Below are 19,919 nucleotides of genomic sequence, written 5' to 3'. Positions count from 1 at the left end.
CTTTTGTAATACCACTTTTGTCATTTCTGATTGTCCTTATTTGGGTCTTCTCTCTTTTTCTTTTGTTAATCTAGCTAACAGTATATTGATCTTGTTTTTTCTTTCAAAAAACCAATTTTTGGTTTCATTGATTCTTTTTATGGATTTTTGGGTCTCAATTTCATTATGTTTCACTATGATTGTAGTTGTTTTTTTTTTTTTTTTTTTTTTTTTTTTTTGCCAGCTTTGGAGTTAGTTTGTTCTTGTTTGATTCCTCCAGGTATGATGTTACAGCATTAATGTGAGATCTTTCTAACTTTTTCAGGTAAGTGTTTAGTGACATAAACTTTCTTCTCAACACTGATTTTGCTGTATCCCGTAAATGTTGGTATTTTGTGTCTGTTTTCACTTATTTCAAATATTTTTTAAATTTCTGCCTTAATTTCATTGTTTACCCAAAAATAAGTCAGGAGTAAATTGTTTAATTCTCATGTAATTGTGTGGTTTTTGAGAGACCTTCTTGGTATTGATTTCTGTTTTTAGTACACTATCGTCTGAGAGTATGGTTGGTATGACCATATTTTTAAAAATATTTTTTGAGACTTGCTTTATGGCCAAGACTGTGGTCAGTCTAGGAGTATGTTTTGTGTGCAGATGTGAAGAATGGATATTCTGTGGTTGATAGGTGGAGTATGCTGCAGGTATCTATTAAGTCCGGTTGGTCAAGAGTCAAATTTAAGTCCGGGATTTCTTTGTTAGTTTACTGCCTCAGTGATCTGTGTTGAGTGTTGAAGTCCCCCACTATTATTGTGTGGCTATCCAAGTGTTTTTGTGGGTCTGAAAGTACTTGTTTTATGAATCTGAGTGCTCCGATATTGGATGCATATGTATTTAGGATAGTTAAGTCTTCTTGTTAAATTGAAATTTTTATTATTATGTAATGTCCCTCTTTGTACTTTTTCTCCTATTGTTGGTTTAGAATTTGTTTTATCTGATATAAGAATAGAAACCTTTGCTTTTTTTTGTTTTCTATTTGCATAATAGATCTTTCTCCAACCTTTACTTTGAGCCTGAATGTGTTAGCACATGTAAGATGGGTCTTTTGGAGACAGCAAATGGATGGGTCTTATTTTTTTATCCAACTTGCAACTCTCTGCCTTTTAAGTGGAGTCAGTGTTTAGACCATTTACATTCAAACTTAATGTGATAAGTAAGGTTTTTATCATATTGTGAAGTTATTAGCTGGTTGCTTTATACTTATGTGGGGTCTGTGGGCTATGTGCTTAAGTGTGTTTTTGTAGCAGCAGGTATCTTTCTTTTGTTTCCACATTTAAAAGTCCCTTAAGGGTCTCTCATATGATTAGTCTCATGCTAATGAATTTCCTTAGCATTTGCTTATGTGGAAAAGATTGTAGTTTTGTTTAGTTTATGAAGCTTAGCTTGTCAGGATATAAAATTCTTGGTTGGAATTTCTTTTCTTTAAGACTGCTGAAAATAGGCCCCCAATGTCTCCTGTCTTGTAAAGTTTCTTCTGAAAGGTAGAGGTAGACTATTAGCCTGGGGTTCCCTTTGTAGGTAATCTAACACTTTTCTCTAGCTGCATTTAAGATTTTTTTCTTTAGTGTTGACCTTGGATTGTCTGGTGACCATATGCCTTGATGATATTCATTTTGTATGTGGGTGATCTCTGAATTTCTTGTATCTACATGTCTACTTCTCTAGAAAGATTAGAGAAATTTTCTTGAATAATTTCATCAAAAATGTTTTTCAGGTTGTTTATTTTTTTCTCCTTCTTTCTTAGGAATGCCAATAATTCATAGATTTGGTCTCTTTACATAATCCCGTATTTCTTTAAGACTGTTTATTTTTAAAAAATTATTTTTTCTTTATTTTTATCTCACTGGGTTAGATCTAAAGACTGGTCTGCAAGCTCTGAAATTCTGTCTTGTACTTGGTCCAGTCTATTGATAAAACTTTCATTTGTATTTTGAAATTCCTTAAGTAAGTTTTTCAATTCCAGAAGCTCTGATTGATTTTTTTTTTTTTTAAGATGTTTATCTCTTCCTTCATTTTCTGGATTTAGAAGTTTCTTTGTGTTGATTTTCAACCTTGTTGTGGATCTCATTGAGCTTCCTTGCAATTCATGCTTTGAATTCTTTATCCCTCATTTATGAGTTTTCATTTATGAGTTTTCATTTCCTTTGGTGGTGTCACTACATTCAGAATTTTCATAGTGTCAGAATTCTTGTGCTACTTTCTGCTTATTTGGAGATGCTGATACTTCTAATTTTTATAATTATTTTCATGTGGGTAGTATTTTTTCTTTTTCTTTCTTTCACTGTAGTATTATTGTTTCTTATTTCTTTCTTTTTCTCTTTCCTCCATGCCCCAGGAGGTGTGACTGTAGAGAATGTTGGGTAGGGTCTTTTGGCTTTGCTTCTGTACCCCTATGCACTTCTTTTGGCAGATTTTATATTGGGCTGTGTGTTTTGACCTACAAAGCAGCGGATGACACTTATGGGTAAGAGCTGGCTGCAGCCAACATGACTGTGTATATACTTGATCCTTGTTTTCAAGATGTGCTTTCTGTTGCCTTAGGCAATGGTCTGATCTGTGGAGTATACAGTGGTCTGAGCTCTGCTCTGCCCCAGGGGCAGCAGGCAAGATGGGCAGGCCCAGGTCAGCAGGCATACATATAGGCTGCTTGATAGCAGTCACAAACACTAGTAATAAGGGAGAATCCAATAGGTGACCAAAAAGTGCCCTGAGGTATGCTCAGGCATGGAGTTACAAAACCTCAGCCCCCAATTCTCTGCACGGATGGGGGGCTCCCTAAACTCCTAATCCGGGACAGTGAGTGTTCCAGGTGCCTAGAGATCTGCCAAGGCACAGAGTGCAGAGGGCCCCATTCCACCATAATCTCTGCACGGGAAGGGTGGGCCAGCTCAGGCTGGTAATCCAGATGAATGGGTCCCCCAACTGCCCAGAGATTTGCCTTGGTATGGGGCAGAAGGGGCCCTGCTTCACCACAGTTTCTGTGCAGGATGAGTGGGCTGGCTCAGGATGCTGACCTAAGGAATAGGTGCTCCAAGTGCCTGGAGATCTGCCTGAGCACTGAGCAGTGAAGGCGCTGCTGCACCATAATCTCTACATTGTAAGGGTGAGATGGCTCAGACTGCTGGTCCAGGTGAGTGAATGCTCCAGATACCTGAAGATCTGCCCGAGTATGGAGTAGAAAGGGCCCTGCTGCACCATGATCTCAGTGCAGGAAGTGTAGGGCCACTCAGGCTGCCAATCTGCGTAAGCAGGTGACCTGAATGTCTGGAAATCTACTTGGGCATGGAGGGGAGAGGGCTTCCCTGCACGAAGATCTCTGCACAGGAAGAGTGGGGTGACTCTGGCTGCTGAACCAGGCAAGAAGGAGCTCCAAATACTCATAGATCTGCCTGGGCATGAAGCAGAGAGGGCCCCCTTGCTCCAGAATCTCTGCACAGAATGGTGGGGCAGCTTGGGCTACCAATGTGGATGAGCCAGTGCTTTGAATGCCTGGAGAGCTGTCTGGGAGTGGAATGGGGAAGGCCCTGCTGTACCACATTCTATGTCCAGGAAGAGTGGGGTGGGTCAGCCTGGTGATCCAGATGATCATGTGCTCTGAATACCTGGAGATCTGCCTGGACGTTGAACAGAGAAGGCTCTACTGCACCAAGATCTCTACACAGGAAGAGTGTGGCACCTCAAGTTGCTAGTCCATACAAGCAGGTGCTCCGAGTGCCTGGATATCTGCCTTGTTGTGAAGCAGAAAGGGCCCACTTCACCATGATCTATGCCCAAGAAAGGTAGAGTGGCTCAGGCTGCTACACCAGGTGAGTATAGAATGCCTGGAGATCCTCCTGGAGGTGGAACTGAGGGGTCCTGTTGCATCATGATCTCAGAGGAGCAGACTGGGGCACCCAGCAATGATACATGCAGACTAGTTCTAGGTTACCAAGCTAGCTCTTGCTGCAGGTCTCGTGGCCCAGGAGAAATTGCAGCTGCCCCAGGCCTACAAAAGCACCATTCCAGTGCCTACAGCTGAGGCTTTTACTGCAATTCTGGCTGTGGGTGTCCCTACCCTATTTTAGAGCAACTTTCCAATCTCTGGCCTGAGACAAAAATGCCTGCATGTCTATACTGCTGGGTCACCAAAGAAAGGCTGACTCTGTGTGTGCCTGGGTTAAAAGTGGCTTCCTGTTTTCTGTCCCAGGTCAGGGAAAATGCCTGCAGCTTTTCCCAGCATTTTTCTCTCTCAGTACCTCCAAGTCTATCCCCAAGACAGCTCAGGGGCTTGGGAGAAACAAAGCGCTCTTCCTCAGCCTGGGTTGCTCGGATCCCCGTGGAAAGGTGAGTCACAGAGGGAGGCTCCCCGCCTCTCTCAAGTACTGGGTCTTCACTCACTTTTATCAGGTGGACGCTGTGACAGGAGCTGTTTGCTCATGTTCTCCTCTCTGGCATCTGGAGTGTCCTTCACGATTTTGGTGGATTCTCATTTTCCTTCTTGAATTAAAACTCAAAGAGTTGACCTTTATGCACTATCTTACTATTTCCAAGTAACTGAGGCATGCTAAAAGCCTCTAATCCACCATTTGGGAAGAAAAAGCAAGTTGCCTTTTCAACTCAGCATTATAAAATTTGAAATCCTGATTCATTTTAAGTGCTGTGAACATACTACCATTTATATTTTTTCTACTACTTTGAACATTTTTCCCTGTCTTCTGTGTGCTTATTCAGGAGTTATCCATAATAAAAGGCCTACGAATATTTCCTCAATTTTACTAGATATGCCAAATTCCTCTTTAAAATGGAATATAAATTGTATCCATTTATATTCTCATCAGTTCTGAATGAATGTTTTTACTTCACTTTTGCCAATATTTGCTATTTTCAGATTTTAAACATTTTTTGCCAATTTTGGGGGAACAAAATGGTAACTTTTTATTATTTTAATATGGATTTCCTGCTTAGTCATAAATTTAAGCAGATTTTTATATATTTATTGGAAACATATTTATTCATTTGTGAATTGCCTGTTTATGTCCATTGTATACTTTTCTAATGGACAATATGGCTTCTTATTGATTTGTAGGAGTCATGTAAGTTAGTTATATACATTGTAAACATCTTCTCCTTGTCTTTTTTCTCTGTCCATATAAAAGTTTAAAGTTTTAACATATCTATATGTCAACATTTTCCTTGAAGGTGTGTGGGTTTTGTATATTGTTTGACAAATTCTTTCCTATACTAAGATAAGGATTCTAATAATGTATGTATGATGGTTAATTTATGTGTCAACTTGACTGGCCTCAGGGATGCTCAAGTAGCTGGTAAAACATTACTTCTGGATGTACCCGTGAAGGTGTTTCTGGAGGACATTAGCATTTGATTCAGCAGACTGGGTAAAGAAAATCTCCCTCACCAATGTGGGTGGGCCTCATCTAATCTGTTGAGGACATGAAGGGCAAAAAAAATCACATGTTTTGCTTGGCTATGAGATCCATCTTCTCTTTCCTTTGGACATTGGAGTTCCTGGTTCTCAGGGTTTTGGACTCCAGGACTGGTACCAGTGACCCCACCCCCACCATAATCTCTCTGGTTCTCAGGCTTTCCAATTTATCTGGGAGGTACCCCATTGAGTTATTAGGCCTTTGGTTCTCAGGCCTTCAAACTCATTGAATTGTACCACTGGCTTTCCTTGTTTTCTAGCTTTCAGATGGCAGATCATGGGACTCAGTTTCCATAATCATGTGAGCCAGTTCCCATAATCTCTCTCTCTCTCTCTATGTACACACACACACACACACACACACACCACACTTATTCTATAGGCTCTGTTCCTCTGGAGAACCCTGACTGTATGTCTGTATATGTGTATATATGTGTGTATGATATAGGGACTTAATTTTCTAAATTTTCATTAAGAAAATAATCAAATAATCACTTATTTCAGGACCAAATTTGGGAGGAATATATATATCATATATATTATCCCTTAACAAAAATCTACATGACTGCTTCCAACTTGAGTTTTCCTTTTGGTCTCTTTGTGCCCTTGCTCCCCAGGCATGGGAAAGAGCAGATTCAGACTAGCATAGGAAGACCTCACTCCTAAGGAGCCTTGCTCAATAGCTTCTAGGGTTGGGCTGTTTTAGTTTTAGTTTTTAAATGGAGTTTCGCACTTGTTGCCCAGGCTGGAGTCCTATGCGTGATCTTGGCTCACTGCAACCTCCACCTCCCGGGTTCAAGCGATTCTCCTGCCTCAGCCTCCCGAGTAGCTGGGATTATGGGTATGCGCCACCACGCCCAGCTAATGTATTTTTAGTAGAGACGGAGTTTCTCCATGTTGGTCAGGCTGGTCTTGAACTCCCGACTTCAGGTGATCTGCTTGCCTTGGCCTCCCAAAGTGCTGGGATTACAGGCGTGAGCCACCGTGCCTGGCTGGGGCTGCTTTTTTGGGAAACAGGAAAGGCCATGAAAAACATATCCCACTACTTGCTACAAAATTCACTTCATTGGGCTTCTATGAAAGATATACAACTTTGGACCTATGTACACAGGAGGTTTTAAAGGAAAATCCGTTAAGACATAAAATTATCTGCTATTTTATCCTTGGAACAGCCCTGTTTATGAATTCTTGGAATAAGGTGAGATTGGTGCTACTGTTGATGAACAAGGAAGTCAGTCAGTTATGGCACAGCATCAGTGCAGTCCAACCTTCCAGTAAGAAATGTAAGCAGGACCAAATAACAGCTCTAGGCTCTACGGATATAGCCTGGTGTTTGCTCAATCCAGCATCAGATGCATCTGAAGTCTAAGACCATTTCTAAACCAATCTGAAGACTAGGACCATTTTTAAACCAATCTATCCCTTCCCTACTATTTTTAATGCCACTTTTGTTACATAGCAAGTTATCGCACATTCATGAGCCTCTTTCTAAGGTACTTTGTTCTTTTGATCCAGATCTGTGCCAATAACATTCCGTTTTAAATATAACAATTTTATAAGCAATATTAATATTAAATCACATAAATTCCCCTTGTTATTCTTTCCCTTCAAATTTTGTTTGTCTTTCTTGACTCTTAATTCTTTAATATAAATTTTAGGCTCATTCTGTCGAGTTCTGTCCATAACTCTGCAGGATTTTTATTATAATTATATTGAGTTTAAAGATTAATCTGAAAATAATGTCCATCTTTATGATATTGAGCATTTCCATTCACACATTAACATACAATCGGCCCTCTGTATCTGCAGGTTCTGTGAATTCAACCAACCACGATTCAAAATATTTGGAAAAAAAATAATAAATAGAAAATGTAGTATAACAACTATTTACATAGCATTTATATTGTATTAGGTATTATAAGTAATCTAGCTATGATTTAAAGTAAATGGGAGAATATGTGCAGGTTATATGCAAATTCTGCACCATTTTATATAAAATACTTGAACATCTGCAGATTTGGATATCAATGGAGGGTTCAGGAACTAATTCCCCATGGATAGCAATAGATGACTGTGGTTTATTATCCCATTTACTCTATGTTTTCATTTATCTACTTCAATAAATTATTTTAGTTTACTTTTTACAATGACGCCTTTTGTTACATTTATTTCTATGTTTCTTGATATATATTGTAAGCATATTATTTTTCTTAAACATTACTTTTAGTTGCTAATGTATAGGGCTACTTTGATTTTTTAATGTAATAATCTTGTATCCAACAATTTCGATGATTAGTTCTCATAATTTTCATGTAGATGTTGAATTGCCTAAACAAATAATCTTAGCATGTAAAAATAATATTTGTGTTCTTTCCTTTCCATTTCTTACATTGCATTTTATTTTTCTTATGTCTTTGCACCAGCTAAGATCTCAAATTCAATGCTAGATAGAAAAATCATTAAAAAAAATTCATTTGGCCTGGCACGGTGGCTCACGCCTGTAATCCCAGAACTTTGGGAGGCTGAGGCAGGTGGATCACCTGAGGTCAGTAGTTCAAGACCTGCCTGGCCAACATGGTGAAACCTTGTCTTTACTAAAAATACAAAATTAGCTGGGTGTGGTGGTGGGTGCCTGTAATCCCAGCTACTTGGGAGGCCAGGCAGGAGAATTGCTCAAACCCAGTAGGCGGAGGTTGCAGTTAGTTGATACTGGGCCACTGCACTCCAGCCTGGGCAAAAGAGTGAGATTTCATCTCATAAAAAAAAAAAAAAAAATTTCTGACTTTAATGAGAATATGTATAATACACATGCATTGTAACTTTATAGTTACCTTTAACTCAAATTAAGTTCATAAGATTATAATATACAGGCATTTGATTGTATAAATGTTTTTGAAATCTATTCAGATGATTCTTTTGTTACTTAATGTGTTAATGTGATAAACTGCATTGATTAATTCTTCAATTGTTAAATAAAATGTCTTTCCAAAATAAATCTAATCATTAATTATACATTATTGTTCCTTATTTTCTAATTACTGAATTTAGGGTGCTAAAAATTTAAATTTTTGAATCTAGTCTTATAAATTAGAATGACTAAAATTGTACATTTTTGGATTGATCTTGACTTATTTTTATCATCAGATATACTTTCCTCATAAAATATGTTGGAATACTTTCTTAATTTTTCTATATTCTAAAACAATTGTTAGATGATACATTTTCTCTGATTTTTTATATAGCTGCCTATAAAACTAGTTTGTTTTGTCATTGGTGTTTTGTTTGCTTTATTTTTTAAGGAATTGATTTTATAATACTGATTATTTTATCTGATGTTTATAATTTTTAGAATTTTTAAAGATTTTTAATATGTTTTTAAAACAAAGTTACCTTTTCTCCTAATATTTCAAATTTTGTGTTATAAAATTGTTCATAGTATTTTTTTAAAAAATAATGTTACTTCTGGTTAAGTGTCTTTTTCTAGTTTCTCATATTACTTTTTGGTGCCTTCTCTTTCTGCACTGATTAGTATTGTCAAAGTTTTGTTTATTTTATAAATCTTTGCAACCAAACACATCATAGTTTTATTTATTTTTGTTTGCATCTATTTTCTTAATATCTGATCTCGGTATTTTTATTTCCTTCATTTTGCCTCCTTTTTTCTTTCTGTTCTTTTTCTAACTTCTTGACTTGGAAATTTTATTTATTATGTTTTCAGTTTTTTTACTCTGAATTTTATATACAAGGTTCTAAAATTTTCCTCAAGCACCGTTTAACTCTATTGCATGTTTTGACATATTTTAGTCTTATTTTTTACCCCTAAATATTTTTAACTTATAATTTGATTTCTTGTTTGTTTCATGATTTTTTTGTTGTTGTTGTTAAAATAATTAGGTGTTAGCCAGGCAGAGTGGCTCACGTCTGTAATCCCAGCACTTTGGGAGGGTGAAGTGAGCAGATCACTTGAGCCCAGGAGCTCAAGACAAGTCTGGGCAACATGGCGAAAGCCCCGTCTCTGCTATGAAAATGCAAAAATTAGCTGGGTGTGGTGGCTCACACCTTTAGTACCAGCTATTCAGGAGGCAGAGGTGGGTGGATGGCTTGAGTTTGGGAGGTGGAGACTGCAGTGAGCCAAGATGGCACCACTGCACACCAGCCTGGGCAATAGAGCCAGACCTTGTCTCTAATAACAATAACAACAATAATAATAATAACAACAATGTGTTCATTTATATTTGGTTTTTATGTCTTTTTTTTTTTTTTTTTTTTTTTTTTTGCGCTATACTCAAACAACAAGGTTGGTATATAAGCTCTTTGGAGTTTGTTGAAATTGTACCAATCCACTATTTACAGAAACCTCTTTAAGATGCAGAGACACATTCTGCCTCATGCAAATTATTGTATAAAGCATGTTTTGCTGATATGCTGTCTTTGGACAATCAGAACCAAATCTTTAGCTTTATTTTTTACTAAAGATTCCAAGTATTCTAAATTTGATAGGGGAAGAAAACATTTTTTTCAGCCCCCAAAAATGGAAATATCCGTAATCAAAAAACTTCATGCCAAACTCTAGTTTAATTTAAAATATATATTTTAAAAAACACCCTGGACCCACACAAAAAATCATACAATAAGCTCACCTTTCTGGGATATTCTTTTGAACATAACATTCTGCTCCATGCTAGTGCTAGTTATGTTCTCATGACAGGTAGTTGTAGACAAAGAGGCTAAGATAATTCTGCCCAATACACCTTATTTCATTAACTGTAAAATACATATTTTTCATAACATTTTGACATATTTGAATAGAAATGTTTCTGTTATACAATAGTGCATTGTAGGTTAATTGGCAGGCCCCCTTTCCCCCAATCTTTGTCATAGTATATAAAATAATGGTCAATCATAAAAATCTGTGGTCTTAAATTAGATGAAATATATGGTGTTCAAGGCACCTGGGATTCCAAAGTGTCAGATTGTCTCCTTCATCTTTCAAATCTCTGAATTAAATCTGTGATCTTGCTATATCACTTAACCAAGTTGAGTCTCACTTTCTTCGCTTTACGGGACTGTTGTGGAGGGAAGTAAGCGAATGTGTCCAAAACAGTTAGAAGTTTACCTGGAATCCAGTGTGTGCTACACCAGTGTCCTGGTTAGGCATGGTCTTGAACAGCCCTGAGAAAGAACGTCTGAGAAGCGTCAATGTCGGATGCCCTGAGATGCAATTAAGAGGAGGGAGGAAACCACGGCTCTATTTTAACATGCCAGCACCATGTAAAAGTTTATTTCTTATGGTTTTCCTTTAGGACCAATTCAAGTGCATATTGGTAGATAATAGGGGTATAATCTGATTTAAATTCATCGATTTCCTTATCCCCCACATGAGTTTGCCATGTTTATTCTCACGAGTCTTTCTTTTCATCAGGAGCTCTAATCCCCTTGCCCCTGCCATTCCCCATCCAGGTCCAGGTTTACTGTCCGTGAAGTGGGGCAATTCCCCCAACATCTTGATGACAGCAGTTGCAGAAGTCTGAACAATGGTAATTCTCGCCAACATTTACAGCTAATGTATCTTCCACTGTTATCAGACTTACGGTGCAGTGGAGCACTCGCTGCTGACAAGGCTAAAATGACAAAGTGATTCTAGTCATTTATTCCTCAGTGGAGGAATGGGACTAATATTCAAGAGAAAAGAATCAAACTCCTTAGCTCTATAACTTTGCTTAAAAACAAAACCTGAACTTTCATGCCTCATTTTCAACTTGCAAGGAAAGCCCGTCCTTATCAGGCTATTGTGTCCCACTTTGATGCCCCAGTAATGCAGGCTCCTTCTCACTAAACACTTGTCATTTCCACAAGCATCTTTCCTTAGCCTTTGGTTCTTCCATGCCTTTCTGCTCACTATTTGAGGAATGTCATTTTCCCTGTTCTATTTTATTTGTCTTCTCATTGTTTTTCAAAGTTCAATGAAAGTAGTATCTTTCCCATCATTTTTCTATTTATCAAAACACTTATCAAACACTTAACCTTGGCAAGTGTTTTGCCAAGTCCTGGGGAGATAAGGATAAATAAGACATAATTCTTGTCCTCAAGGATTCTCACAGTCCACTGGAAGAGAGGAACTGGTAAACTGACATATTTTGACACAGCAGATAAAAGCTTTACAGCACTATTAACAACAACAACAAAATGACCTCTGAAAATACAAAGGAATGAAGCCACAGGGAAGGTTCAATGATGTTAACACTGGAGCGCTATGGAGAGATGAATAGACTTATATTAAGATGTCTTCCTGTGCAGAGCAGAATATGCTAGATGTGGGGCCATGAAAGGAGACCTCAGTGTCTGTCTGAAAGGCCCATGTGGTAGGAGGCAAGGAGTGACAGAAAGACACAACGGGAAAGAGACATAAAGGCCAGAATGGGGCTGACTTTGTCTATTAAGCTAAAGAATTGGAATATTATGGGGCTAGCAGTGAGAAGGCACAAAGATTGAGAAACAAGAAAGAAATGTGATCCGTTTTTATTTTTCACAAAAATTCATTTTAGTTTGCCAAATGTTGTCACAGACTCCCACAGATCTCCTTTTCAGCTTATCAGAAATAAAGATACCAGATTTGCCATATTAGCTTCTCCTGGGGGTCAGCACAGGCCATAGGAATTCTTTTTCTTTGCTTTTGTTTATTTGTTTGTTTATTTGTTTTGGAGACGGAGTCTCATTCTGTCACCCAGGCTGGGGTGCAGTGGCACAATCTCGGCTGATTGCAACCTCCTCCTCCTGGATTCAATTGATTCTCATGCCTCAGCTTCCCAAGTAACTGTGATTACAGGTGTGTGCCACCACACCCAGCTAATTTTTGTATTTTTAGTAGAGATGAGGTTTTGCCATGTTGGCCAGGCTGGTCTCAAACTCCTGCCCTCACGTGATCTGCCTGCCTAGGGCTCCCAAAGTGCCAGAATTACAGGTGTGAGCCACCGCATCAGGAATTTTTATTTTTAAGAGCTCCCTAAGACATGTATGGTGATTAAGTTTACGCGTCAGTGGGAATAAGGGATACCTAGATAGCTGGTTAAGTATTATTTCTGGGTATGTCTATAAGGAAGTTCCCAGAAAAAACTGGCATTTGATTCAGTGGACTGAGTAAAAAGATCCACCCTCACCAATGTGGGTGGGCAACATCAAATTGGCAGAAAGTCCAGATAGAACAAAAAAGAGCAAAGAGGGATTTACTCTCTCTCCTGGAGCTGGGACACCTTTCTTCTCCTACCCTCGGACATCAGAACTCCAGAACTCTCTGGGTTTCAGGCTCTGGGACTGGGACCAGCAGTCCTTCAGGTTCTCAGGTCTTCAGCCTCATACTAAGTTTCATCATTGACTTGGACCAAGCCATGCTAATAAGACAGCCTGGTGGGAAGGGCTCCCTGGCAAAACTCCAACCAGCCTGCTCACTGGGAGGAATATGCACTGGGGCAGAGCCACAGGAGCTCATGCTGTCTGCAGCAGGGAGGAACCTGGCCCCTCCTCTTCCTGGGTGGAACCTGGTATTCAAACTGCAAGGCAGGAAGCACACTAGCAGGGACTCTGGCCTTGTAGAGAGTCCCTGTTCTTCCTTTCTTTCCTTTCTGCCCAATAAATCCCATTTTATTCACCCTTCAACTTGTCTGTGAGCCTGAATTTTCATGGCCATGTGATAAGGTCCCCCGTCTTTAGCTGAACTAAGGAAAAAGTCCTGCAACACTGGCATCTCAGCTTGCAGACGGCGTGTTGAGGGACTTCTCAGCCTCCATACTCATGTGAGCTAATTCCCTTAACAAATCCCTCTCAAATATCTATATACATACTCTTGGTTCTGTTTCTCTGGAGAACCATGACTAATACAAGATGTATTATAAAAAGTTGACTTGGGAATCCCTAGGTAAAGGATAGCCTACAAGAGGAGCATCAGTCAGCAGAAACCAGTCAGCAAATGATTAGGGTAAGAGTGGGAAGAGATGGCAGTCTCCTCAGGAAAGAGAGCAGAGCTCAGATGCAGAGGCCTGCTGAAGGTGCCCCAAGATGAGTCAGAGAAACCTCTTTTATAATCTCCTGGACATAGTCCTTTTATTTTTATTTTATGTCAATTATCTTACCCAAAAAGAATTATGGAAAATATTTATTGGCTAGATCATCTGCTAGGCAATGGAAATATAACAGTGAACAAAACAGGCAAGGACAAAAAAAACAAATATCCAAATGAACACAAGAGCAAGTTACTTTTAGATAATACTAACATTTTTGAAGATATTAAAACAGGGCAATGTGATTGAGCCTGATGGGAAAAGCTTCTCTGAGGAGAGGAAACTTGAGATGAGATCTAAGTGGAAACTGGGAATAATGCATGAGAGTATTTGAGGAAGGAGAGTAGGGAAGGGGAGCGAGAGCAGCATGAGCAAGGTGAGGTGGAGCAGTAAATGAGGTCGGGAAGGGAACAAATCCTAGATTTCATAGGGCTTTAAATAGTGGAATGTGAAGAAAGTAAGGGAAGTCCAAGTTTTATTCTAAATGCTATTAAACTATAATTTTCAAACGTTAAAATTATGGCTCTATCACAAATATGAAATGAATGCACATCAATAGTGTAATTTAGTTCATTCATTAATAAGGAAACCAGTAAAATGTTAAACTGGTTCAATCAGAATGTGATATATACATATACATAAATATATCTGAAGAACACACACACACACACACGATCAGGAATTGTGAAATAAATTTGCCAGTAGAAGCAAAACTATTAATAGCTATAAGACAATACAACTCAAGACTTAGAATAACCTTTTCCATAGGGTAGAAATCAATTGTATTCTGCCAGGAAAAGACATTTGCATTTCTATAAGCAAGAATCATTTGTATTATTATATATTGTTTTTTACAATTTATGACTTGTAAAATAAGCCTAAATCCTATAGAATGAGATAATCCTAGAGGGTCATCCAGAGAACATCTAATATTCTCATTAAAAACACACTGATATGGTTTGGCTGGGTCCCCACCCAAATCTCACTTTGAATTGTAATAATCCCCATGTGTCAAGGGTGGGGCCAGGTGGAGATAATTGAATAATGGGAGCCGTTTCCACCATGTGGTTTTTGTGATAGTGAATAAGTTTCATGAGATCTGATGGGTTTATAAATGGGAGTTCCCCTGCACAAACTCTCTTGCCTGTCGTCACATAAGATGTGACTTTCTCCTCTTTTGCCTTCCACCATGATTGTGCAGTCTCCCTGGCCACATGGAACTGTGAGTCCATTAAATCTCTTTTACTTTATAAATTACCCAGTCTCAAGTCTGTCTTGATTAGCGATGTGAGAATTGACTAATATAACACTGAGTAATCTCTTTTGCTATTTCAAATCATTTACATTTTTTTTTCCCACAGAGCAATGGAAAAACTTTTGGAGACTTTTAATCAGGAGGGTAATATGACCTGATTTACATTTTGAAAACATCACCTTGACTGTACAGTTGATCTTTGCATGGCATAGGTTTGAACTGTGCAGGTTCACTTATATGTGGATTCTTTTCAATAAATGTATTGGAAAACATTTTGGAGATTTTTGACAATTAGAGAAAACTTGCAGATGAACTGCATGGCCTATAAATATCAAAAAAATAAGAAAAAGTTGTGTTAGAAATGCATTAAATATATGCAGATACTAGTCTGTTATCATTTATCATATTAAAATATATGCAAATCTATTATAAAAAATTAAAAAATCAAAACTCGCACACACAAGCACAGGTCATACATGGTGCCATTTTCAGTACAGAGAAATGTTAAGAAAGTAAACACACATATTAAATCATAACTGCATAAAATAACTGTAGCACATACTATACTACTTTTATGATATAATATATGCTTCCTCTCCCACCTCCTCTACCTCTTCCACCTTTGTCACCCCTGAGACAGCAAGACCAACCCTCTCCTTTCTCCTGTTCCTCAGCCTACTCAATGTGAAGATGATGAAGATGAAGACCTTTATGATGATCCACTTCCATTTAATGAATAGTAAATATGTTTTCTCTTCTTCATGATTTTCTTTTTTTTTTGAGACGGTGTCTCGCTCTGTCGCCCGGGCTGGAGTGCAGTGGCCGGATCTCAGCTCACTGCAAGCTCCGCCTCCCAGGTTCACGCCATTCTCCTGCCTCAGCCTCCCGAGTAGCTGGGACTACAGGCGCCCGCCACCTCGCCCGGCTAGTTTTTTGTATTTTTTTTTTTAGTAGAGACGGGGTTTTACCGTGTTAGTCAGGATGGTCTCGATCTGACCTCGTGATCTGCCCGTCTAGGCCTCCCAAAGTGCTGGGATTACAGGCTTGAGCCACCGCGCCCGGCCTTCTTCGTGATTTTCTTAATAATATTTTCTTTTCTCTAGCTTTCTTTATTACAGTATATAATATACATATATTATAATTATATATTATAATATATAATATACATTATATATATTATAATATATAATTATAATATATATATAATATTATATAATACAGTACATAATACACATATCATACAAACATGTGTTAATTGACTGTTAATGTCCTCAGTAAGGCTTCTGGTCAATAGTAGGCTATAAGAAGGTAAGTTTTCCGGTCTGGACTCAAGAGATCCTCCCACCTCATCCTCCTGAGTAGCTGGTACTACAGGCATGCAGTACCATGCCTGGATAATTTTTAATTTTTTTTTTGTAGTGATAGGGATTTGCCATTTTTCCCAGAATGGTCTCAAATTCCTGGGCTCTAGTGATCTGCTTGCCTTGGCCTCCCCAAAGTAATGGGATTACAGGCATGAGTTGTTTTGGAAGATTCAAAAGTTATACGTGGATTTTCAGCTGCACAGGGTATCAGTGTCCCTAATCCCCTCGTTGTTCAAGGGTCAACTATATTCTTCTTTCAGTCCATTATCATTGACTAATAATAAAATATTGTGTCTTTTTCACTATTATGTTCCCAGTGCCTAGAACAGTTCCTGGCAAAATGATTAATAGCCAGAAAATGTTTGTTAAATGAATGAGAAAACAAATGGACTTTGATATGGTTTGGCTCTTTTCCCCACATAAATCTCATCTCAAATTGTAATTCCCATAATCCCCGTGTGTGGAGGGTGGGACCAGATGGAGGTAACTGAATCATGGGGCTGTTCCCCCCTGCTGTTCTTGCGATAGTGAGAGTTCTCATGAGATCTGATGGTTTTGTAATGGGATCTTCCCCCTTCGCTCAGCGCTTCTCCTTCCTTTCACTTTGTGAAGAAGGTGCCTTACTTCCTCTTCACCTTTTGTCATGATTGTAAGTTTCCTGAGGCCTCCCAAGCCATGCTGAACTGTGAGTCAATTAAACCTTTTTCTTTTATAAATGACCCAGTCTCAGGCAGTTCTTTATAGGAGTGTGAAAATGGACTAATACAGACTTTGTGACTGAAGTAATGTGGAAAGTTGAGTGGATGCTGAAGCTATTTACAGAGTAAGAGAATGAGTAGGAATAGAATTTGAAAGGAAAATAGCACTGCCTTTCTTTAATGTTTTTTGATATCTCTGTGTGAGAGAGATTGGCTAGATCTTCATCAAACCTGCTTCCTCACTGGAACACAGCTGGAATCCATTTCCCAGACTGCCTCATGGTCAGACGTGGCCATGTGACTGAGTTCTGGCCAATGGAGTATGAGTAGTAGGGACTCCAGGACTGGCTCATTCAGTCTTCTACCACACAATCCTCTTCCTCTTTCTTCTTCTACTGGATGGATATTGACAACCACAGTCATTTTGGAAACCACATGTTCAAACTGGCAAAACCTCCATCAGCCTAGAAAAGTCAGAGGTTCATTGGTATTTCAAAAATAAATGGTATTTTAATTTAGCATTTACTTAATTTTGTTCCCCAGTTCCATTTTTTACATTTCCATGTTTTTCCCACAATTGTAAGCCTGCAGTCAAAGTTTCTCAAAGGGGTTCTATTAGCATTGTTTGGGCAATTCTTTATTGTGTGAGGCTGTGCTGCACATGACAAGACACTTAGCTCCTGGGTTTCATCCACTAAATGCCACCCATGCAATGTGACAAAGAAAAAGATAATGTCCAGGACATAATTTATTCATCGTTTTATTTTCCGTAGCAGTTCCCACAGTGTCTTTGAGAGAATGAACATGGAGTAGCAAAAGGAACTTAAAGTTGGAAAGAATGGGCGCCTACTCCTAGCTCTTTCATTTATTAACTGTGTGACTTTTGGTAAGATTTTTATCTCTCCCTTAGTTTCTGTGTCTTCATCTGTAAATTGAAGTCAATCGAATCTACTCCACAGGGACATTTTAAGAATTAAATAAATAATATAAGTAAAAACAATTTTTTGCACATACTAGGTATTTAATGCATTTTTGTTTCTATACCTCCTTTACTCTCATTTAAATGAAATAAAACTCCAGAAATATTTATTACATTATTTCTTCTAGTAAAGTTTGTGGCTGAAATCTTTTTTTTTTTAATTTATTTATTATTATTATACTTTAAGTTGTAGGGTACATGTGCATAACGTGCAGGTTTGTTACATATGTATACTTGTGCCATGTTGGTGTGCTGCACCCATCAACTCGTCATTTACATCAGGTATAACTCCCAATGCAATCCCTCCCCCCTCCCCCCTCCCCATGATAGGCCCTGGTGTGTGATGTTCCCCTTCCTGAGTCCAAATGATCTCATTGTTCAGTTCCCACCTATGAGTGAGAACATGCGGTGTTTGGTTTTCTGTTCTTGTGATAGTTTGCTAAGAATGATGGTTTCCAGCTGCATCCATGTCCCTACAAAGGACACAAACTCATCCTTTTTGATGGCTGCATAGTATTCCACGGTGTATATGTGCCACATTTTCTTAATCCAATCTGTCACTGATGGACATTTGGGTTGATTCCAAGTCTTTTCTATTGTGAATAGTGCCGCAATAAACATACGTGTGCATGTGTCTTTATAGCAGCATAATTTATAATCCTTTGGGTATATACCCAGTAATGGGATGGCTGGGTCATATGGTACATCTAGTTCTAGATCCTTGAGGAATCGCCATACTGTTTCCATAATGGTTGAACTAGTTTACAATCCCACCAACAGTGTAAAAGTGTTCCTATTTCTCCACATCCTCTCCAGCACCTGTTGTTTCCTGACTTTTTAATGATCGCCATTCTAACTGGTGTGAGATGGTATCTCATTGTGGTTTTGATTTGCATTTCTCTGATGGCCAGTGATGATGAGCATTTTTTCATGTGTCTGTTGGCTGTATGAATGTCTTCTTTTGAGAAATGTCTGTTCATATCCTTTGCCCACTTTTTGATGGGGTTGTTTGTTTTTTTCTTGTAAATTTGTTTGAGTTCTTTGTAGGTTCTGGATATTAGCCCTTTGTCAGATGAGTAGATTGCAAAAATTTTCTCCCGTTCTGTAGGTTGCCTGTTCACTCTGATGGTAGTTTCTTTTGCTGTGCAGAAGCTCTTTAGTTTAATGAGATCCCATTTGTCAATTTTGGCTTTTGCTGCCGTTGCTTTTGGTGTTTTAGACATGAAGTCTTTGCCCATGCCTATGTCCTGAATGGTACTACCTAGGTTTTCCTCTAGGGTTTTTATGGTATTAGGTCTAACATTTAAGTCTCTAATCCATCTTGAATTAATTTTCGTATAAGGAGTAAGGAAAGGATCCAGTTTCAGCTTTCTACTTATGGCTAGAGGGCATCCCTGTCTTGTGCCTGTTTTCAAAGGGAATTTTTCCAGTTTTTGCCCATTCAGTATGATATTGGCTGTGGGTTTGTCATAAATAGCTCTTATTATTTTGAGGTACGTTCCATCAATACCGAATTTATTGAGCGTTTTTAGCATGAAGGGCTGTTGAATTTTGTCAAAAGCCTTTTCTGCATCAATTGAGATAATCATGTGGTTCTTGTCTTTGGTTCTGTTTATATGCTGGATTATGTTTATTGATTTGCGAATGTTGAACCAGCCTTGCATCCCAGGGATGAAGCCCACTTGATCATGGTGGATAAGCTTTTTGATGTGTTGCTGAATCCGGTTTGCCAGTACTTTATTGAGGATTTTTGCATCAATGTTCATGAGGGATATTGGTCTAAAATTCTCTTTTTTTGTTGTGTCTCTGCCAGGCTTTGGTATCAGGATGATGTTGGCCTCATAAAATGAGTTAGGGAGGATTCCCTCTTTTTCTATTGATTGGAATAGTTTCAGAAGGAATGGTACCAACTCCTCCTTGTACCTCTGGTAGAATTCAGCTGTGAATCCATCTGGTCCTGGACTTTTTTTGGTTGGTAGGCTATTAATTATTGCCTCAATTTCAGAGCCTGCTATTGGTCTATTCAGGGATTCAACTTCTTCCTGGTTTAGTCTTGGAAGAGTGTAAGTGTCCAGGAAATTATCCATTTCTTCTAGATTTTCCAGTTTATT

The sequence above is a fragment of the Macaca nemestrina genome, chromosome 1 (genome assembly GCF_043159975.1).
Source record: "Macaca nemestrina isolate mMacNem1 chromosome 1, mMacNem.hap1, whole genome shotgun sequence".
In the NCBI taxonomy this organism is placed as follows: domain Eukaryota; kingdom Metazoa; phylum Chordata; class Mammalia; order Primates; family Cercopithecidae; genus Macaca; species Macaca nemestrina.
Note: the sequence above shows the minus strand (reverse complement) of the source record.